The sequence below is a fragment of the Dama dama genome, chromosome X (genome assembly GCF_033118175.1).
Source record: "Dama dama isolate Ldn47 chromosome X, ASM3311817v1, whole genome shotgun sequence".
Classification (NCBI taxonomy): domain Eukaryota; kingdom Metazoa; phylum Chordata; class Mammalia; order Artiodactyla; family Cervidae; genus Dama; species Dama dama.
Window position 1 is genome coordinate 2,443,630 of NC_083714.1, and position 23,351 is coordinate 2,466,980.

Genomic DNA, 23,351 nt, shown 5'->3' on the forward strand with positions numbered 1-23,351 from the left:
AAAACATGAAGAGCCTGAAAAGGTGTGAAATATATGAAGAGCTTCAAAATGTGTCAAAAATATGAGGATATGAGGAGTATGAAACGGTTTGAAAAGTAGGAGCAGCATGAAACGGTGTTTAATAACATCAAGAGCCTGAAAAGTTGTGAAAAATATGAAGAGCTTCAAATGGTGTCAAAAATATGAGGAGTATGAAACGGTCTGAAATATAGGAGGAGCATGAAGCGGTGTTGAAAAATTTGAAGAGCCTGAAAAGATGTGAAAAATATGAAGAGCTTCAAATGGTGTGAAATACATGAGGAGCATGAAGCGGTCTGAAAAATAGGAGGAGCATGAAGCGGTGTTGAAAAACATGAAGAGCCTGAAAAGGTGTGAAAAATATGAAGAGCTTCAAATGGTGTGAAAAATATGAGGAGCATGAAATGGTCTGAAAAATAGGAGGAGCATGAAGCGGTGTTCAAAAACATGAAAAAATATAAAAATAAATAAAAAAATACATAAAAAAAACATGAAGAGCCTGAAAACGTGTGAAAAATATGAAGAGCTTCAAAAGGTGTCAAGAATGAGATGAGCATGAAACGGTTTTAAAGATGTTAGGAGCATGAAGTGGTGTTCAACAACATGACGAGCCTGAAAAGGTGTGAAAAATATGAAGAGCTTCTAAAGGTGTCAAAAATATGAGGAGCATGAAACGGTCTGAAAAATACGAGGAGCATGAAACTGTGTTCAATAATATGAAGAGCCTGAAAAGGTGTGAAAAATATGAAGAGCTTCAAAAGGTGTCAAAAATATGAGGAGCATGTAATGGTCTGAAAAATAGGAGAACCATGAAGTGGTGTTGAAAAACATGAAGAGCCTGAAAAGGTGTGAAAAATATGAAGAGCTTCAAAAGGTGTCAAAAATATGAGGAGGATGAAAAGGTCTGAAAAATAGGAGGAGAATGAAGCGGTGTTTAAAAACATGAAGAGCCTGAAAAGGTGTGACAAATATGAAGAGCTTCCAAAGGTGTCAAAAATATGAAGAGCATGAAACGATCTGAAAAATAGGAGGAGAATGAAGCGGTTTTCAAAAACAGGAAGAGCTTGAAAAGGTGTGGAAAATATGAAGAACTTCAAAAGGTGTGAAATACATGAGGAGTATGAAACGGTCTGAAAAATAGGAGGAGCATGAAGCTGTGTTCAAAAACTTGAAGAGCCTGAAAAAGTGTGAAAAATATGAAGAGCTTCAAAAGGTGTGAAATACATGAGGAGCATGAAACGGTCTGAAAAATAGGAGGAGCATGAAGCGGTGTTCAAAAACATGAAGAGTCTGAAAAGGTGTAAAAATATGAAGAGCTTCAAAAAGTGGGAAAAATATGAGGAGCATGAAACGGTCTGAACAATAGGAGGAGCATGAAATGGTGTTGAAATACATGAAGTGCCTGAAATGGTGTGAAAAATATGAAGAGCTTTAAAACGTGTCAAAAATATGAGGAGCATGAAACGGTCTGAAAAATAGGAGGAGCATGAGGCGGTGTTGAAAAACATGTAGAGCCTGAAAACGTGTGAAAAATATGAAGATCTTTAAAAGGTGTGAAAAATATGAACAGCTTCAAAAGGTGTAAAAAATGAGATGAGCATGAAGCGATCTGAAAAATAGGAGGAGCATGAAGTGGTGTTAAAAAATATGAAGAGCCTGAAAATGTGTGGAAAAAATGAAGAGCTTCAAAAGTTGTCAAAAATATGAGGAGCATGAAACGGTCTGAAAATTAGGAGGATCATGAAAAGGTGTTCAAAAACATGAAGAGCCTGAAAAGGTGTGAAAAATATGCAGAGCTTCAAAAGGTGTGAAATATATGAGGAGCATGAAACGGACTGAAAAATAGGAGGAGCATGAAGCCGTGTTCAAAAACATGAGAGCCTGAAAAGGTGTGAAAAATATGAAGAGCTTCAAAAGGTGTCAAAAATATGAGGAGCATGAAACGGTCTGAAAAATAGGAGGGGCATGAAGCGGTGGTCAAAAATATGAAGAGCCTGAAAAGCTGTGAAAAATATGAAGAGCTTCAAAAGGTGTCAAACATATGAGGAGCATGAAACAGTCTGAAAAATAGGATGCGCATGAAACGGTTTTTTAAAAGAAGTAGGGCATGAAAAGGTGTGAAAAATATGAAGAGGTTCAAAATGTGTAAAAAATTTGAGGAGCAAGAAACGGTCTGAAAAATAGGAGGAGCATGAGGCGGTGTTTAAAAACATGAAGAGCCTGAAAAGGTGTGAAAAATATGAAGAGCTTCAAAAGGTGTCAAATATATGAGAAGCAAGAAACAGCCTGAAAAATTGGATAAGCATGAAACGGTTTTGAAAAAGATGAATAGAATGAAAAGGTGTGAAAATTATGAAGAGCTTCAAAAGTGTCAAGAATATGAGAAGCATGAAATGACCGAAAAATAGGAGGAGCATGAAGAGGTGTTGAAAAACATGAAGAGCCGTAAAAGGTTTGAAATATATGAAGAGTTTCAAAGGTGTCAAAAATATGAGGAGAATGGAACGGTCTGAAAAATAGGAGGAGAATGAAGCAGTGTTGAAACACATGAAGAGCCTGAAAAACTCTGAAAAATCTGAAGAGGTTAATAAGGTGTCAAAATTATGAGGAGCATGAAACGGTCGGAAAAATAGGAGGAGCATGAAGCGGTCCTCAAAAACATGAAGAGCCTGAAAAGGTGTGAAAAATATGAAGAGCTTCAAAAGGGGTCAAACATATGAGGAGCATGAAACAGTCTGAAAAATAGGATGAGCATGAAACGGTTTTTTAAAAGATGAAGAGCATGAAAAGGTGTGAAAAATATGAGAGCTTCAAAAAGTGTGAAATATAAGAGGAGCATGAAACGGTCTGAAAAATAGGAGTAGCAAGAAGCTGTGTTCAAAAACATGAGAGGCTGAAAAGGTGTGAAAAATATGAAGAGCTTCAAAAAGTGTGAAATACATGAGGAGCATGAAACGGTCTGAAAAATAGGAGGAGCATGAAGTGGTGTTCAAAAACATGAAGAGCCTGAAAAGGTGTGAGAAATATGAAGAGCTTCAAAAGGTGTCAAAAATATGAGGAGCCTGAAACGGTCTGAAAAATAGGAGGAGCATGAAGCGGTGTTCAAAAAAAATGAAGAGCCTGAAAACTTGTGAAAAATATAAAGAGCTTCACAAGGTGTGAAAAATATGAACAGCTTCAAAAGGTGTCAAAAATGAGATGAGCATGAAGCAATCTGAAAAATAGGAGGAGCATGAAGTGGTGTTGAAAAACATGAAGAGCCTGAAAAGGTGTGAAATATATGAAGAGCTTCAAAATGTGTCAAAAATATGAGGATATGAGGAGTATGAAACGGTTTGAAAAGTAGGAGCAGCATGAAACGGTGTTTAATAACATCAAGAGCCTGAAAAGGTGTGAAAAATATGAAGAGCTTCAAATGGTGTCAAAAATATGAGGAGCCTGAAACGGTCTGAAAAATAGGAGGAGCATGAAGCGGTGTTCAAAAAAAATGAAGAGCCTGAAAACTTGTGAAAAATATAAAGAGCTTCACAAGGTGTGAAAAATATGAACAGCTTCAAAAGGTGTCAAAAATGAGATGAGCATGAAGCAATCTGAAAAATAGGAGGAGCATGAAGTGGTGTTGAAAAACATGAAGAGCCTGAAAAGGTGTGAAATATATGAAGAGCTTCAAAATGTGTCAAAAATATGAGGATATGAGGAGTATGAAACGGTTTGAAAAGTAGGAGCAGCATGAAACGGTGTTTAATAACATCAAGAGCCTGAAAAGGTGTGAAAAATATGAAGAGCTTCAAATGGTGTCAAAAATATGAGGAGTATGAAACGGTCTGAAATATAGGAGGAGCATGAAGCGGTGTTGAAAAATTTGAAGAGCCTGAAAAGGTGTGAAAAATATGAAGAGCTTCAAATGGTGTGAAATACATGAGGAGCATGAAGCGGTCTGAAAAATAGGAGGAGCATGAAGCGGTGTTGATAAACATGAAGAGCCTGAAAAGGTGTGAAAAATATGAAGAGCTTCAAATGGTGTGAAAAATATGAGGAGCATGAAATGGTCTGAAAAATAGGAGGAGCATGAAGCGGTGTTCAAAAACATGAAAAAATATAAAAATAAATTAAAAAAATACATAAAAAAAACATGAAGAGCCTGAAAACGTGTGAAAAATACGAAGAGCTTCAAAAGGTGTCAAGAATGAGATGAGCATGAAACCGTTTTAAAGATATTAGGAGCATGAAGTGGTGTTCAACAACATGACGAGACTGAAAAGGTGTGAAAAATATGAAGAGCTTCTAAAGGTGTCAAAAATATGAGGAGCATGAAACGGTCTGAAAAACACTAGGAGCATGAAACTGTGTTCAATAATATGAAGAGCCTGAAAAGGTGTGAAAATATGAAGAGCTTCAAAAGGTGTCAAAAATATGAGGAGCATGTAATGGTCTGAAAAATAGGAGAACCATGAAGTGGTGTTGAAAAACATGAAGATTCTTAAAAGGTGTGAAAAATATGAAGAGCTTCAAAAGGTGTCAAAAATATGAGGAGGATGAAAAGGTCTGAAAAATAGGAGGAGAATGAAGCGGTGTTTAAAAACATGAAGAGCCTGAAAAGGTGTGACAAATATGAAGAGCTTCCAAAGGTGTCAAAAATATGAAGAGCATGAAACGATCTGAAAAATAGGAGGAGAATGAAGCGGTTTTCAAAAACAGGAAGAGCTTGAAAAGGTGTGGAAAATATGAAGAGCTTCAAAAGGTGTGAAATACATGAGGAGTATGAAACGGTCTGAAAAATAGGAGGAGCATGAAGCTGTGTTCAAAAACTTGAGGAGCCTGAAAAAGTGTGAAAAATATGAAGAGTTTCAAAAGGTGTGAAATACATGAGGAACATGAAACGGTCTGAAAAATAGGAGGAGCATGAAGCGGTGTTCAAAAACATGAAGAGTCTGAAAAGGTGTAAAAATATGAAGAGCTTCAAAAGGTGGGAAAAATATGAGGAGCATGACACGGTCTGAAAAATAGGAGGAGCATGAACCGGTGTTGAAAAACATGAAGAGCCTGAAAAGTTGTGAAAAATATGAAGAGCTTCAAAAGTTTTCAAAAATATGAGGAGCACGTAACGGTCTGAAAAATAGGAGGAGCATGAAACGGTGTTCAAAAACTTGAAGAGCCTGAAAAGGTGTAAAAAATATGAAGAGCTTCAAATGGTGTCAAAAATATGAGGGGCATGAAACTGTCTGAAAAATAGGAGTAACATGAAGCAGTTTTCAAAAAAATGTAGAGCCTGAAAAGGTGTGAAAAAAATGAAGAGCTTCAAAAGGTGTCAAAAATATGAGGAGCATGAAACGGTCTGAACAATAGGAGGAGCATGAAATGGTGTTGAAATACATGAAGTGCCTGAAATGGTGTGAAAAATATGAAGAGTTTTAAAACGTGTCAAAAATATGAGGAGCATGAAACGGTCTGAAAAATAGGAGGAGCATGAGGCGGTGTTGAAAAACATGTAGAGCCTGAAAACGTGTGAAAAATATGAAGATCTTTAAAAGGTGTGAAAAATATGAACAGCTTCAAAAGGTGTAAAAAATGAGATGAGCATGAAGCGATCTGAAAAATAGGAGGAGCATGAAGTGGTGTTAAAAAATATGAAGAGCCTGAAAATGTGTGAAAAATATGAAGAGCTTCAAAAGGTGTCAAAAATATGAGGAGCATGAAACGGTCTGAAAATTAGGAGGATCATGAAAAGGTGTTCAAAACCATGAAGAGCCTGAAAAGGTGTGAAAAATATGCAGAGCTTCAAAAGGTGTGAAATATATGAGGAGCATGAAACGGACTGAAAAATAGGAGGAGCATGAAGCCGTGTTCAAAAACATGAGAGCCTGAAAAGGTGTGAAAAATATGAAGAGCTTCAAAAGGTGTCAAAAATATGAGGAGCATGAAACGGTCTGAAAAATAGGAGGAGAATGAAGCGGTGTTGAAACACATGAAGAGCCTGAAAAAGTGTGAACAATATGAAGAGCTTCAAAAGGTTCAAAAAAATGAGGAGCATGATACGGTCTGAAAAATAGGAGGAGCATGAATCGGTCTGAAAAATAGGAGGAGCATGAAGCGGTGTTCAAAAACATGAAGAGCCTGAAAACGTGTGAAAAATATGAAGAACATCAAAAGGTGTCAAAAATATGAGGAGCATGAAACGGTCGGAAAATTAGGAGGAGCTAGAAGCGGTGTTGAAAAACCTGAAGAGCCTGAAAATGTGTGAAAAATATGAAAAGCTTCAAAAGTTGTGAAAAATATGAAGAGCTTCAAAAGGTGTCAAAAATGAGATGAGAATGAAACGGTCTGAAATATAGGAGGAGCATGAAGTGGTGTTGAAAAACATGAAGAGCTTGAAAATGTGTGAAATATTTGAAGAGCTTCAAAATGTGTCAGAAATGAGAGGAGCATGAAACGGTCTGAAAAATAGGAGGAGCATGAAGCGGTTTTGAAAAACATGAAGAGCCTGAAAAGATGTGAAAAATATGAAGAGCTTCAAAATGTGTCAAAAATATGAGGAGCATGAAATAGTCTGAAATATAGGAGGAGCATGAAACGGTGTTCAAAAACATGAAGAGCCTGAAATGTTGTGAAAAATATGAAGAGCTTCAAAATGTGTGAAAAATATGAAGAGCTTCAAAATGTGTGAAAAATATGAGGAGCTTCAAAAGGTGTCAAAAATATGAGGAGCATGAAACGGTCTGAAAAAAGGGGAAGCATGAAACGGTGTTGAAAAACATGAAGAGCTTGAAAAGGTGTGAAAATTATGAAGAGCTTCCAAAGGTGTGAAATAAATGAGGGGCATGAAACGGTCTGATAATTAGGAGGAGCATGAAGCGGTGTTGAAAAACATGAAGAGCCTGAAAAGGTGTGAAAAATATGAAGAGCTTCAAATCGTGTCAAAAATATGAGGAGCATGAAACGGTCTGAAAAATAGGAGGAGCATGAAGCGGTGTTCAAAACCATGAAGAGACTGAAAAGTTGTGAAAAATATGAAGAGCTTCAAAACGTGTCAAAAATATGAGGAGGATGAAAAGTCTGAAAAATAGGAGGAGCATGAAGCGGTGTTCAAAACATGAACAGCCTGAAAAGTTGTGAAAAATATGAAGAGCTTCAAAAGGTGTCAAATATATGAGGAGCATGAAACGGTCTGAAAAATAGGAGGAGCATGAAGCGGTGTTGAAAAACATGAAGAGCTTCAAAAGGTGTGAAACATATGAAGAGCTTCAAAAGGTGTAAAAAAAGAGATGAGTATGAAACAGTCTGAAATATACGAGAAGCATGTAGTGGTGTTGAAAACCATGAAGAGCCTGAAATGGTGTGAAATATACGAAGAGCTTTAAAAGGTCTCAAAGATATGAGGAGCATGAAACAGTGTGAAAAATAGTAGGAGCATGAAGCGGTGTTGAAAAACATGAAGAGCATGAAAAGGTGTGAAAAATATGAAGAGCTTCAAAAGGTGTGAAATACATGAGGAGGATGAAACGGTCTGAAAAATAGGAGGAGCATGAAGCAGTGTTGAAAAACATGAAGAGCCTGAAAAGGTGTGAAAAATATGAAGAGCTTCAAAAGGTGTGAAAATTATGAGGAGCAGGAAACGGTCTGAAAGATAGGAGGATCATGAAGCGGTGTGGAAAAACATGAAGAGCCTGAAAAGGTGTGAAAAATATAAGAGCTTCAAAAGGTGTGAAAAATATGAAGAGCTTCAAAAGGTGTCAAAATGCGATGAGAATGAAATGGTCTGAATAATAGGAGGAACATGAAGTGGTGTTGAAAAACATGAAGAACCTGAAAAGGTGTGAAAAATATGAAGAGCTTCAAAAGGTGTCAAAATTATGAGGAGCATGAAACGGTGTTCAAAAACATGAATAGCCTGAAAAGGTGTGAAAAATATGAAGAGCTTCAAAAGGTGTGAAAAATATGAAGAGCTTCAGAAGGTGTGAAAAATAGGAAGAGCTTCAAAAGGTGTCAAAAATATGAGAAGCATGAAACGATCGAAAATTGGAGGAGCATGAAGAGGTTTGAAAAACATGAAGAGCCTGAAAAGGTGTGAAAAATATGAAGAGCTTCAAAAGGTGTCAAAATTATGAGGAGCATGAAACGGTGTTCAAAAACATGAATAGCCTGAAAAGGTGTGAAAAATATGAAGAGCTTCAAAAGGTGTGAAAAATATGAAGAGCTTCAAAAGGTGTGAAAAATATGAAGAGCTTCAAAATGTGTGAAATACATGAGGAGCATGAAACGGTCAGAAAAATAGGAGGAGCATGAAGCAGTGTTGAAAAACATGAAGAACCTGAAAAGTTGTGAAAAATATGAAGAGCTTCAAAGTGTATGAAATACATGAGGAGCATGAAACGGTGTGAAAAATAGGAGGAGCATGAAGCGGTGTTGAAAAACATGAAGACACTTGAAATGTGTGAAATATATGAAGAGCTTCAAAAAGTGTGAAAAATATGAAGAGACTCAAAGGTGTCAAAAATATGAGGAGCAAGAAACGGACTGAAAATAGGAGGAGCATGAAACGGTGTTCAAAAACATGAAGAGCCTGAAAAGGTGTGAAAAATATGAAGAGCTTCAAAAGGTGTCAAAAATATGAGGAGCATGAAACGGTCTGAAAAATAGGAGGAGCGTTGTAGCGTTGGACAAAAATTTGAAGAGCCTTAAATGGTGTGAAATATATGAAGAGCTTCAAAAGGTGTGAAATACATGAGGAGCATGAAACGGTCTGAAAAATAGGAGGAGCATGAAGCGGTGTTGAAAAACATGAAGAGCCTGAAAAGGTGTGGAAAATATGATGAGCTTCACAAAATGTGTAAAATATGAGGAGCATGAAACTGTCTGAAAAATAGGAGGAGCATGAAGCCGTCTTGAAAAACATGAAGAGCCTGAAAGGGTGTAAAAAATATGAAGAGCTTCAAAAGTTTGGAAATACATGAGGAGCATGAAATGGTCTGAAAAATAGGAGGAGCATGAAGCGGTGTTCAAAAACATAAAGAGCCTGAAAAGGTGGGTAAAATATGAAGAGCTTCAAAAGGTGTCAAAAATATGAGGAGCATGAAACGGTCTGAAAAATAGGAGGAGCATTAAACGGTGTTCAAAAACATGAAGAACGTGAAATGGTGTGAAAAATATGAAGAGCTTCAAAAGGTTGGAAATACATGTGGAGCATGAAACGGTCTGAAAAATAGGAGGAGCATGAAGCGGTGTTGAAAAACATGAACAGCTGAAAAGGTGGGTAAAATATGAAGAGCTTTAAAAGGTGTCAAAAATATGAAGAGAATGAAACGGTCTGAAAAATAGGAGGAGCAAGAAACGGAGTTCAAAAACATGAAGAGCCAGAAAAGGTGTGAAAAATATGAAGAGCTTCAAATGTGGTCAAAAATATGAGGAGCACGAATGGTCTGAAAAATAGGAGGAGCATGAAGCGGTGTTCAAAAACATGAAGAGCGTGAAATGGTGTGAAAAATATGAAGAGCTTGAAAAGGTGTGAAAATTATGAGGAGCATGAAACGTTCTGAAAAATAGGAGGAGCATGAAACGGTCTGAAAAATGGGAGGAGCATGAAGCGGTGTTGACAAACATGAAGAGCCTGAAAACGTGTGAAAAACATGAAGAGCTTAAAATTTGTGAGAAATATGAAGAGCTTCAAAAGGTGTCAAAAATGAGACGAGCATGAAACGGTCTGGAAAGTACGATGAGCATGAAGCGGTGTTGAAAAACATGAAGAGCCAGAAAAGGTGTGAAAAATATGAAGAGCTTTAAAAAGTGTCAAAAATATGAAGAGCATGAAACGGTCTGAAAAATAGGAGGAGCATGAAGTGGTGTGAAACACATGAAGAGCCTAAAAAGGTGTGAAAAATATGAAGAGCTTAAAAAGGTTGGAAATACATGGAGAGCATGAAACGTTCTGAAAAATAAGAGGAGCATGAAGCCTGTTGAAAAACATGAAGAGCCTGAAAAGGTGGGTAAAATATGAAGAGCTTCAAAAGGTGTCAAAAATATGAGGAGCATGAAACGGTCTGAAAAATAGGAGGAGCATTAAACGGTGTTCAAAAACATGAAGAGCCTGAAATGGTGTGAAAAATATGAAGAGATTCAAAAGGTGTGAAAACTATGAGGAGCGTGAAACGGTCTGAAAAATAGGTGGAGCATGAAGCGGTGTTGAAAAACATGAAGAGCCTGAAAAGGTGGGTAAAATATGAAGAGCTTCAAAAGATGTCAAATATATGAGGAGCATGAAACGGTCTGAAAAATAGGAGGAGCATTAAACGGTGTTCAAAAACATGAAGAGCCTGAAATGGTGTGAAAAATATGAAGAGCTTGAAAAGGTGTGAAAATTATGAGGAGCATGAAACGGTCTGAAAAATAGGAGGAGCATGAAGCGGGGTTCAAAAACATGAAGAGCCTGAAAAGGTTTGAAAAATATGAAGAGCTTCAAAAGGTTGGAAATACATGTGGAGCATGAAACGGTCTGAAAAATAGGAGGAGCATGAAGCGGTGTTGAAAAACATGAACAGCTGAAAAGGTGGGTAAAATATGAAGAGCTTTAAAAGGTGTCAAAAATATGAAGAGCATGAAACGGTCTGAAAAATAGGAGGAGCATTAAACGGTGTTCAAAAACATGAAGAGCCTGAAATGGTGTGAAAAATATGAAGAGCTTCAAAAGGTGTCAAAAATAGGAGGAGCATGAAACGGTCTGAAATATAGGAGGAGCATGAAGTGGTGTTCAAAAACATGAAGAGCGTGAAATGGTGTGAAAAATATGAAGAGCTCAAAAGGTGTCAAAAATATGAGGAGCATGAAACGTTCTGAAAAACAGGAGGAGCATGAAACGGTCTGAAAAATGGGAGGAGCATGAAGCGGTGTTGAAAAACATGAAGAGCCTGAAAACGTGTGAAAAACATGAAGAGCTTAAAAGTTGTGAGAAATATGAAGAGCTTCAAAAGGTATCAAAAATGAGACGAGCATGAAACGGTCTGGAAAGTAGGACGAGCATGAAGCCGTGTTGAAAAACATGAAGAGCCAGAAAAGGTGTGAAAAATATGAAGAGATTCAAAAAGTGTCAAAAATATGAAGCGCATGAAACGGTCGGAAAAATAGGAGGAGCATGAAGTGGTGTGAAAAACATGAAGAGCCTAAAAAAGGTGTGAAAAATATGAAGAGCTTCAAAACGTGTCAAAAATATGAGGAGCATGAAACGGTCTGAAAAACAGGAGGATCATGAAGCCGTGTTGAAAAACATGGGGAGCCGGACAAGGTGTGAAAAATATGAACAGCTTCAAAAGGTGTCAAAAATATGAGGAGCATGAAACGGTCTGAAAAATAGGAGGAGCATGAAGCGGTGTTGAAAAACATGAAGAGCATCAAAAGCTGTGAAGAATATGAAGAGCTTCAAAACGTGTCAAAAATATGAGGAGAAAGAAACGGTCTGAAAAATAGGAGGAGCATGAAGCGGTGTTGAAAAACATGAAGAGCCTGAAATGGTGTGAAAAATAGGAGGAGCATGAAGCGGTGTTCAAAAACATGAAAACCCTGAAAAGGTGTGAAAAATATGAAGAGCTTTAAAAGGTGTAAAAAATATGAGGAGCATGAAACGGTTTGAAAAATAGGAGGAGCATGAAGCGGTGTTGAAAAACATGAAGAGCCTGAAAAGGTGTGAATAATATGAAGAGCTTCAAAAGGTGCCAAAATTATGAAGAGCATGAAACGGTCTGAAAAATAGGAGGAGCATGAAGCGGTGTTCAAAAACATGAAAACCCTGAAAAGGTGTGAAAAATATGAAGAGCTTCAAAAGGTGTCATATATATGAGGAGCATGAAACTATCTGAAAAATAGGAGGAGCATGAAGCGGTATTCAAAACATGAAGAGCCTGAAAATATGTGAAAAATATGAGGAGCTTTAAAAGTTGTCAAAAATATGAGGAGAATGAAATGGTCTGAAAAATCGGAGGAGCAAGAAACGGAGTTCAAAAACATGAAGAGCCTGAAAAGGTGTGAAAAATATGAAGAGCTTCAAAAGGTGTCATATATATGAGGAGCATGAAACGGTCCGAAAAATAGGAGGAGCATGAAGCGGTATTCAAAAACATGAAGAGCCAGAAAAGGTGTGAAAAATACGAAGAGCTTCAAAAGGTGTCAAAAATATAAGGAGCATGAAACGGTCTGAAAAATAGGAGGAGCATGAAGCGGTATTCAAAAACATGAAGATCCTGAAAAGCAGTGAAATTATGTCAAGCTTCAAAAGGTGTGGAAAATATGAGGAGCAGGAAACGGTCTGAAAAATAGTAGGAGCATGAAACGGTGTTAAAAAACATGAAGAGCTTCAAAAGGTGTGAAATATATGAAGAGCTTCAAAAGGTGTCGAAAATATGAGGGGCATGAAACGGTCTGAAACATAGGAGGAGCATGAAACGTTGTTAAAAAACATGAAGAGCTTCAAAAGGTGTGAAACATATAAAGAGCTTCAAAAGGTGTCAAAAATATGAGGGGCATGAAACGGTCTGAAAAATAGGAGGAGCATGAAGTAGTGTAGAAAAACATGAAGACCCTGAAAAGGTGTGAAAAATATGAGGAACTTCAAAAGGTGTCAAAAATATGAGGAGCATGAAACGCTCTGAAAAGTAGGAGGAGCATGAAACGGTGTTCAAAAACATGAAGAGCCTGAAATGGTGTGAAAAAATATGAGGAACTTCAAAAGGTGTCAAAAATATGAGGAGCATGAAAGGGTCTGAAAAATAGAAGGAACATGAAGCGGTGTTGAAAAACGTGAAGATCCTGAAAAGGTGTGAAAAATATGAAGAGCTTCAAAAGGTGTCAAAAATATGAAGTGCATGAAAAGGTCTGAAAATTAGGAGGAGCATGAAACGGTGTTCAAAAACATGAAGAGCCTAAAAACGTGTGAAAAATATGAAGAGCTTCAAAGGTGTAAAAATTATGAGGAGCAAGAAACGGTCTGAAAAATAGGAGGATCCTGAAAAGGTGTTGAAAATCATGAAGAGCCTGAAAACGTGTGAAGAATAAGAAGAGCTGCAAAAGGCGTCAAAATTATGAGGAGCATGAAACGGTCTGAAAATTAGAAGAAGCATGAAACGGTGTTGAAAAATATGAAGACCATGAAAGGGTGTGAAAAACATGAAGAGCTTAAAAAGGTGTCAAAAGTATGAGGAGCATGAAACGGTCAAAAAATAGGAGGAGCATGAGACGTTGATGATAAACATGAAGAGCATGAAAAGGTGTTAAAAATATGAAGAGCTTAAAAAGGTGTCAAAAATATGAGGAGCAAGAAACGGTGTTGAAACACATGAAGAGCCTGAAAAGGTGTGAAAAATATGAAGAGCTTCAAAAGGTGTCAAAAATATGAGGACCATAAAACGATCTGAAAAATATGAGGAGCCTGAAACGGTCTGTAAAATAGGAGGAGCATGAAACGGATTTGAAAAACATGAAGAGCATGGAAAGGTGTGAAAAATATGAAGAGCTTCAAGAGGTGTCAAAATATGAGGAGCCTGAAACGGTCTGAAAAATAGGAGGAGCATGAAACGGTGTTGGAAAACATGAAGAGCATGGAAAGGTGTGAAAAACTTGAAGAGCTTCAAAAGGTGTCAAAGTATGAGGAACATGAAACGGTCTGAAATATAGCAGGAGCAAGAAAAGGTGTTAAAAAACATGAAGAACTTGAAAAGGTGTGAAACATATGAGGAGCATGAAAAGGTTTGAAAAATAGGAGGATCATGAAGCGGTGTTGAAAAACATGAAGAGCCTGAAGGTGTGAAATATATGAAGAGCTTCAAAAGGTGTCAAAAAATGAGGAGCATGAAACGGTCTGAAAAACAGGAGGAGCATTAAGCGGTGTTGAAAAAAATGAAGAGCCTGAAAAGGTGTGAAAAATATGAAGAGCTTCAAAAGGTGTCAAATATATGAGGAGCATGAAATGGTCTTAAAAAGTAGGAGAAGCATGAAGTGTTGTTGAAAAACATGAAGAGCCTGAAAAGGTGTGAAAAATATGAACAGCTTCAAAAGGTATCAAAAATATGAGGAGCATGAAACGGTCTGAAAAATAGGAGGAGCATGAAGCGGTGTTCTAGAACATGAAGAGCATGGAAAGGTCTGAATAATGTAAAGAGCGTCAAAAGGTGTAAAAAATATGAGGAGCACGAAACGGTCTGAAAAATAGAAGGAGCCTGAAAAGGTGTTGAATATCATGAAGAGCCTGAAAAGTTGTGAAGTATAAGAAGAGCTGCAAAAGGCGTCAAAATTATGAGGAGCATGAAACGGTATGAAAATTAGAAGAAGCATGAAACGGTGTTGAAAAATATGAAGACCATGAAAGGGTGTGAAAAACATGAAGAGCTTAAAAAGGTGTCAAAAATATGAGGAGCATGAAACGGTCAAAAAAATAGGAGGAGCATGAGACGTTGTTGATAATCATGAAGAGCATGAAATGGTGTGAAAAATATGAAGAGCTTCAAAAGGTGTCAAAAATATGAGGAGCATGAAACAGGCTGAAAAATAGGAGGAGCATGAAGCGGTGTCGAAAAACATGAAGAGCATGAAGAGTTGTGAAAAATAGGAAGAACTTCAAAAGGTGTCAAAAATATGAGGAGCATGAACGGTATGAAAATAGGAGGATCATGAAGCCGTGTTGAAAAACATGAAGAGCCTGAAAACGTGTGAAAATTATGAAGAGCTACAAAAGGTGTGAAATATATGAAGAGCTTCAAAATGTGTCAAAATTGAGATGAGCATGAAATGTTCTGAAAGATAGGAGGAGCATGAAGCGGTGTTGAAAAACATGAAGACCCTGAAATGGTGTGAGAAATATGAAGATCTTCAAAATGTGTCAAAAATATGAGGAGCATGAAACGGTCTGAAAAATAGGAGGAGCAAGAAGTGATGTTTAAAAACATGAAGAGCCTGAAAAGGTGTGAAAAATAAAAAGATCATCAAAAGATGTGAAAAATATGAGGAGCATGAACCGGTCTGAAAAATAGGAGGAGCATGAAGCGGTTTTGAAAAGCATGAAGAGTCTGAAAAGGTGTGAAAAATATGAAGAGCTTCATAAGGTGTCAAAAATATTAGGAGCATGAAACTGTCTCAATAATATGAGAAGCATGAAGTGGTGTTGAAAAACGTGAAGAGCCTAAAAATGTGTGAAAGATATGAAGAGCTTCTAAAGGTGTGAAAAATATGAAGAGCTTCAAAAGGTGTCAAAAATGAGATGAGCATGAAACGGCCCGAAAAATAGGAGGAGCATGAAGTGGTGTTGAAAAACATGATAAGCCTGAAAAAGTGTGAAATATATGAAGAGCTTCAAAAGGTGTCAAAAATATGAGGAGCATGAAACGGTCTGAAAATTAGGAGGAGCATGAAGCGGTGTTGAAAAACATGAAGAGCCTGAAAAGGTGTGAAAAATATGAAGAGCTTCAAAAGGTGTAACAAATATGAGGACCATGAAACAGTTTGAAAAATAGGAATAGCATGAAACGGTGTTCAAAAACATGAAGAGCCTGAAAAGGTGTGAAAAATATGAAGAGCTTCAAAAGGTGTTAAAAATGAAACGAGCATGAAGCGGTCTGAAAAATAGGAGGATCAAGAAACGGTGTTGAAAAACATGAAGAGCCTGAATATGTGTAAAATATGAAGAGCTACAAAAGGTGTCAAAAATATGAGGAGCATGAAACGGTCTGAAAAATAGGAGGAGAATGAAGCTGTGTTGAAAAACAAGAAGAGACTGAAAAGGTGTGAAATATATGAATAGCTTCAAAAGGTGTAACAAATATGAGGACCATGAAACAGTTTGAAAAATAGGAATAGCATGAAACGGTGTTCAAAAACATGAAGAGCCTGAAAAGGTGTGAAAAATATGAAGAGCTTCAAAACGTGTCAAATATATGAGGAGCATGAAACGGTCTGAAAAATAGGAGGAGCATGAAGCGGTGTTGAAAAACATGAAGAGCCTGAAAAGGTGTGAAAAATATTAAGAGCTTCAAAAGGTGTGAAATATATGAAGAACTTCAAAAGGTGTCAAAAATCGAAGAGCAGGAAATGGTATGAAAAACAGGAGGAGCATGAAGTGGTGTTAAAAACATGAAGAGCCTGAAAAGGTGTGAAATATATGAAGAGCTTCAAAAGGTGTCAAAAATATGAGGAGAATGAAGCGGTCTGAAAAATAGGAGGAGCATGAAGTGGTGTTGAGAAACATGAAGAGTCTGAAAAAGTGTGAAAAATATGAAGAGCTTCAAAAGGACTCAAAAATATGAGGATCATGAAACGGTCTGAAAAAATAGGAGGAGTATGAAGCGGTGTTCAAAAACATGAAGAGCCTGAAAAGGTGTGAAAAATATGAAGAGCTTCAAAAGGTGTCAAAAATATGAGGAGCATGAAACGGTCTGAAAAATAGGAGGAGTATGAAGCGATGATCAAAAATATGAGGAGCCTGAAAATGTGTGAAAAATATGAAGACCTTCAAAAGGTGTGAAATACACGGGGAGCATGAAACGGTCTGAAAAATAGGAGGAGCATGAAGTGGTGTGGAAAAACATGAAGAGCCTGAAAAGGTGTGAAAAATATGAAGAGCTTCTAAAGGTATGAAAAATATGAGGAGCATGAAACGGTCTGAAAAATGGGAGGAGCATGAAGTGGTGTTGAAAAACATGAAGACCCTGAAGGTGTGAAAAATATGAAGAGCTTCAAAAGGTGTCAAAAATACGAGGAGCATGAAACGGTCTGAAAAATAGGAGGATCATGAAGCGGGGTTCAAAAACATGGAAAACCTGAAAAGGTGTGAAAAATATGAAGAGTTTCAAAAAGTGTCAAAAATATGAGGAGCAAGAAACGGTCTGAAATATAGGAGGAGCATGAAGCGGTGTTCAAAAACATGAAGAGCCTGAAAAGGTGTGAAAAATATGAAGAGCTTCAAAAGGTGTGAAATACATGAGGAGCATGAAACGGGCTGAAAAATAGGAGAAGCATGAAGTGGTGTGGAAAAACATGAAGAGCCTGAAAAGGTGTGAAAAATACGAAGAGCTTCAAAAGGTGTGAAATACATGAGGAGCATGAAACTCTCTGAAAAATAAGAGGATCATGAAGCGGGGTTCAAAAACCTGAGGAGCCTGAAAATTTGTGAAAAATATGAAACGCTTCAAAAGCTGTCAAAATGAGATGAGCATGAGAAGTTCTTAAAAATAGGAGGATCATAAAACGGTGCTGAAAAACATGAAGAGCCTGAAAATGTGTGAAAAATATGAAGAGCTTCAAAAGGTGTCAAAAATATGAGGAGCATGAAACGGTCTGAAAAATAGGAGGAGCATGAAGCGGTGTTGAAAAAAATCAAGAGCCTGAAAATGTGTGAAACATATGAAGAGCTTCAAAAGGTGTCAAAATTATGAGGAGCATTAAACGGCCTGAAAAATTGGAGGAGCATGAAGCGGTGTTCAAAAATATGAAGAGCTTGAAAAGGTGTGAAAAATATGGAGAGCTTCAAAAGGTGTCAAAAATATGAGTAGCATGAAACGGTCTGAAAAAAAGGAGGAGCATGAAACGGTGATCAAAAACATGAAGAGCCGGAAAAGGTGTGAAAAATATGAAGAGCTTCAAAAGGTGTGAAATACATGAGGAGTTTGAAACGGACTGAAAAATAGGAGAAGCATGAAGTTTTGTGGAAAAATATGAAGAGCCTGAAAAGGTGTGGAAAATATGAAGAGCTTCAAAAGGTGTGAAATACATGAGGAGCATGAAACACTCTGAAAAATAGAAGGAGCCTGAAGCGGTGTTCAAAAACATGAAGTGCCTGAAAAGGTGTGAAAAATATGAAGAGCTTCAAACGGTGTCAAAAATATGAGGAGCATGAAACGGTCTGAAAAACAGGAGGAGCATGAAGCGGTGTTCAAAAACATGAAGAGCCTGAAAAGGTCTGAAGAATATGAAGAGCTTGAAAAGGTGTGAAATATATGAAGAGCTTCAAAAGGTGTCAAAAATGAGATGAGCATGAAACGGTGTGAAAAATAGGAGGAGCATGAAGCGGTTTTGAAAAAAATGAAGAGGCTGAAAAGGTGTGAAATATATGAAGAGCTTCAAGAGGTGTCAAAAATATGAAGAGCATGAAATGGTCTGAAAAATAGGAGGGTCATGAAGCGGTGTTCAAAAACGTGAAGAGCCTGAAAAGGTGTGAAAAATATGAAGAGCTTCAAAAGGTGTCAAAAATATGAGGAGCATGAAACGGTCTGAAAAATAGGAGGTGCATGAAATGCTGATCAAACACATGAAGGGCCAGAAAAGTTTTGAAAAATATAAAGAGCTTCAAAAGGTGTGAAATACATTTGGACATGAAACGGTCTGAAAAATAGGAGGAGCATGAGGCGGTTTTCAAATACATGAAGAGCCTGAAAAGTGTGAAAAATATGAAGAGCTTCAAAAGGTGTCAAAAATATGACGAGCATGAAACGGTCTGAAAAATAGGAGGAGCATGAAGCTGTGTTGAAAAACAAGAAGAGCCTGAAAAGGTGTGAAATATATGAATAGCTTCAAAAGGTGTAACAAATATGAGGACCATGAAACAGTTTGAAAAATAGGAATAGCATGAAACGGTGTTCAAAAACATGAAGAGCCTGAAAAGTTGTGAAAAATATGAAGAGCTTCAAAACGTGTCAAATATATGAGGAGCATGAAACGGTCTGAAAAATAGGAGTAGCATGAAGCGGTGTTGAAAAACATAAAGAGCCTGAACACGTGTGAAAAAATATGAAGAGCTTCAAAAGGTGTGAAGAATATGAAGAGCTTCAAAAGGTGTCAAAAATGAGATGAGCATGAAACGGTCTGAAAAATAGGAGGAGCATGAAGTGGTGTTGAAAAAAAAAGAAGAGCCTGAAAAGCTGTGAAATATATGAAGAGCTTCAAAAGGTGTCAAAAATATGAGGAGCATGAAACGGTCTGAAATATAGGAGGAGCATGAAGCGGTGTTGAAAAACATGAAGAGCGTGAAAAGATGTGAAAAATATGAAGAGCTTCTAAAGGTGTCAAAAATATGAGGAGCATGAAACGGTCTGAAAAATAGGAGGAGCATGAAGCGGTGTTCAAAAACCTGAAGAGCGTGAAAAGGTGTGAAAAATATGAAGAGCTTCAAAAGGTGTCAAAAATATGAGGAGCATGAAACGGTCTGAATAATAGGAGGAGCATGAAGCGGTGTTGAAAAACATAAAGAGCGTGAAAAGGTGTGAAAAATATGAAGAGCTTCAAAAGGTGTCAAAAATATGAGGAGCATGAAACGGTCTGAATAATAGGAGGAGCATGAAGCGGTGTTGAAAAACATGAAGAGCCTGAAAACGTGTGAAAAAATATGAAGAGCTTCAAAATGTGTGAAAAATATGAAGAGATTCAAAAGGTGTCAAAAATGCGATGGGCATGAAACGGTCTGAAAAATAGGAGGAGCATGAAGTCTTGTTGAAAAAAAAGAAGAGCCTGAAAAGGTGTGAAATATATGAAGAGCTTCAAAAGGTGTCAAAATATGAGGAGCACGAAACGGTCTGAAAAATAGGAGCAGCATGAAGCGGTGTTGAAAAACATGAAGAGCGTAAAAAGGTGTGAAAAATATGAAGAGCTTCTAAAGGTATCAAAAATATGAGGAGCATGAAACGGTCTGAAAAATAGGAGGAGCATGAAGCGGTGTTCAAAAACCTGAAGAGCCTGAAAAGGTGTGAAAAATATGAAGAGCTTCAAAAGATGTGAAAATTATGAGGAGCATGAAACGGTCTGAAAAATAGGAGGTGCATGAAACATTGATCAAAAACATGAAGAGCCTGAAAAGGTGTGAAAAATACGAAGAGCTGCAAAAGGTGTGAAATACATGATGAGCATGAAACGGGCTGAAAAATAGGAGAAGCATGAAGGGGTGTTGAAAAACATGAAGAGCCTGAAAACGTGTGAAAAAATATGAAGAGCTTCAAAAGGTGTCAAAAATATGAGGAGCATGAAACGGTCTGAAAAATAGGAGAGGCATGAAGTTGTGTTGAAAAACAAGAAGAGCCTGAAAAGGTGTGACATATATGAATAGCTTCAAAAGGTGTAACAAATATGAGGACCATGAAACGGTTTGAAAAATAGGAAGAGCATGAAACGGTGTTCAAAAACATGAAGAGCTTGAAAAGGTGTGAAAAATATGAAGAGCTTCAAAAGGGGTCAAAAATATGAAGAGCATGAAACGGTCTGAAAAATAGGAGGATCATGAAGCGGTATTCAAAAACATGAAGAGCTTGAAAAGGTGTGCAAAATATGAAGAGATTCAAAAGGTGTCAAAAATATGAGGAGCATGAAACGGTCTGAAAAATAGGAGGAGCCTGAAACTTTGATCAAAAACTTGAAGATCCTGCAAAGGTGTGAAAAATAGGAAGAGCTTCAAAAGGTGTAAAATACATGAGGAGCATGAAACTCTTTGAAAAATAGGAGGAGCATGAAGATGTGCTCAAAAACATGAAGAGCCTGAAAATGTGTGAAATATCTGAAGAGCTTCAAAAGGTGTCAAAAATATGAGGAGGATAAAACCGTCTGAAAAATAGGAGGAGCATGAAGCGGAGTTCAAATACATGAAGAGCCTGAAATGCTGTGAAAAATATGAATAGCTTCAAAAGGTGTCAAATATATGAGGAGGATAAAACCGTCTGAAAAATAGGACGAGCATGAAGCGGTGTTGAAAAACATGAAGAGCCTGAAAAGGTGTGAAAAATATGAAGAGCTTGAAACGGTCTGAAAAATAGGAGGATCAAGAAACGGTGTTGAAAAACATGAAGAGCCTGAATACGTGTAAAATATGAAGAGCTACAAAAGGTGTCAAAAATATGAGGAGCATGAAACGGTCTGTAAAATAGGAGGAGGTTGAAGCTGTGTTGAAAAACAAGAAGAGACTGAAAAAATGTGGAAAATATGAAGAGCTTCAAAAGGTGTGAAAAATATGAAGAGCTTCAAAAGGTGTCAAAAATGAGATGAGCATGAAACGGTCTGACAAATAGGACGAGCATGAAGCGGTGTTGAAAAACATGAAGAGCCTGAAAAGGTGTGAAAAATATGAAGAGCTTCAAAAGTTGTGAAAAATATAAAGAGCTTGAAACGGTCTGCAAAATAGGAGGATCAAGAAACGGTGTTGAAAAACATGAAGAGACTGAATACGTGTAAAATATGAAAAGCTACAAAAGGTGTCAAAAATATGAGGAGCATGAAACGGTCTGAAAAATAGGAGGAGCATGAAATGCTGATCAAACACATGAAGGGCCTGAAAAGTTTTGAAAAATATAAAGAGCTTCAAAAGGTGTGAAATACATTTGGACATGAAACGGTCTGAAAAATAGGAGGAGCATGAAATGCTGATCAAACACATGAAGGGCCTGAAAAGTTTTGAAAAATATAAAGAGCTTCAAAAGGTGTGAAATACATTTGGACATGAAACGGTCTGAAAAATAGGAGGAGCATGAGGCGGTTTTCAAATACATGAAGAGCCTGAAAAGTGTGAAAAATATGAAGAGCTTCAAAAGGTGTCAAAAATATAGGGAGCATGAAACGGTCTGAAAAATAGGAGGAGCATGAAGCTGTGTTGAAAAACAAGAAGAGCCTGAAAAGGTGTGAAATATATGAATAGCTTCAAAAGGTGTAACAAATATGAGGACCATGAAACAGTTTGAAAAATAGTAATAGCATGAAACGGTGTTCAAAAACATGAGGAGCCTGAAAAGGTGTGAAAAATATGAAGAGCTTCAAAACGTGTCAAATATATGAGGCGCATGAAATGGTCTGAAAAATAGGAGGAGCATGAAGTGGTGTTGAAAAACATTAAGAGCCTGAAATGGTGTGAAATATATGAAGAGCTTCAAAATGTGTGAAAAATATGAGGAGCTCCAAAAAGTGTCAAAAATATGAGGAGCAAGAAATGGTCTGAAAAATACGAGGAGCATGAAGAGGTGTTGAAGAAAATGAAGAGCCTGAAAAGGTGTGAAAAATATAAAGAGCTTCTAAAGGTGTCAAAAATATTAGGAGCATGAAGCTCTGAAAAATAGGAAGAGCATGAAGTGGTGTTGAAAAACATGAACAGCCTGAAAAATATGAAAAATATGAAGAGCTTCAAAAAGAGTCAAAAATATGAGGAGCATGACACCGTCTGAAAAATAGGAGGAGCATGAAGCGGTGTTGAAAAACATGAAGAGCCTGAACACGTGTGAAAAAATATGAAGAGCTTCAAAAGGTGTGAAGAATATGAAGAGCTTCAAAAGGTGTCAAAAATGAGATGAGCATGAAACGGTCTGAAAAATAGGAGGAGCATGAAGTGGTGTTGAAAAAAAAAGAAGAGCCTGAAAAGCTGTGAAATATATGAAGAGTTTCAAAAGGTGTCAAAAATATGAGGAGCATGAAACGGTCTGAAAATAGGAGAAGCATGAAGTGGTGTTGAAAAACATGAAGAGCGTGAAAATGTGTGAAAAATACGAAGAGCTTCAAAAGGTGTGAGAAATATGAGGAGCATGATATGGTTTGAAAAATAGGATTAGCATGAAGCGGTGTTCAAAAACCTGAAGAGCCTGAAAAGTTGTGAAAAATATGAAAAGCTTCAAAAGGTGTCAAAAATGAGATGAGCATGAAACGGTCTGAAAAATAGGAGGTGCATGAATCGGTGTTGAAAAACATGAACAGCCTGAAAGGTGTGAGAAATATGAAGAGCTTCAAAAGGTGGGAAAAATATGAGGAGCATGACACGGTCTGAAAAATAGGAGGAGCATGAACCGGTGTTGAAAAACATGAAGAGCCTGAAAAGTTGTGAAAAATATGAAGAGCTTCAAAAGGTTTCAAAAATATGAGGAGCATGTAACGGTCTGAAAAATAGGAGGAGCATGAAACGGTGTTCAAAAACTTGAAGAGCATGAAAAGGTGTCAAAAATATGAAGAGCTTCAAATCGTGTCAAAAATATGAGGGGCATGAAACTGTCTGAAAAATAGGAGTAACATGAAGCAGTTTTCAAAAACATGTAGAGCCTGGAAAGGTTGAAAAATATGAAGAGCTTCAAAAGGTGTCAAAAATATGATGAGCATGAAAAGGTTTGAAAATTAAGAGGAGCATGAAACGGTGTTGAAATACATGAAGAGCCTGAAATGGTGCGAAAAATATGAAGAACTTCAAAAGGTTGGAAAAATATGAAGAGCTTCAATAGGTGTCAAAATGAGATTAGCATGAAACGGTCTGAAAAATAGGAGGAGCATTAAGTGGTGTTGATAAACATGAAGAGCATGAAAAGTTGTGAAAAATATGAAGAGCTTCAAAATGTGTGAAATACATGAGGAGCATGAAA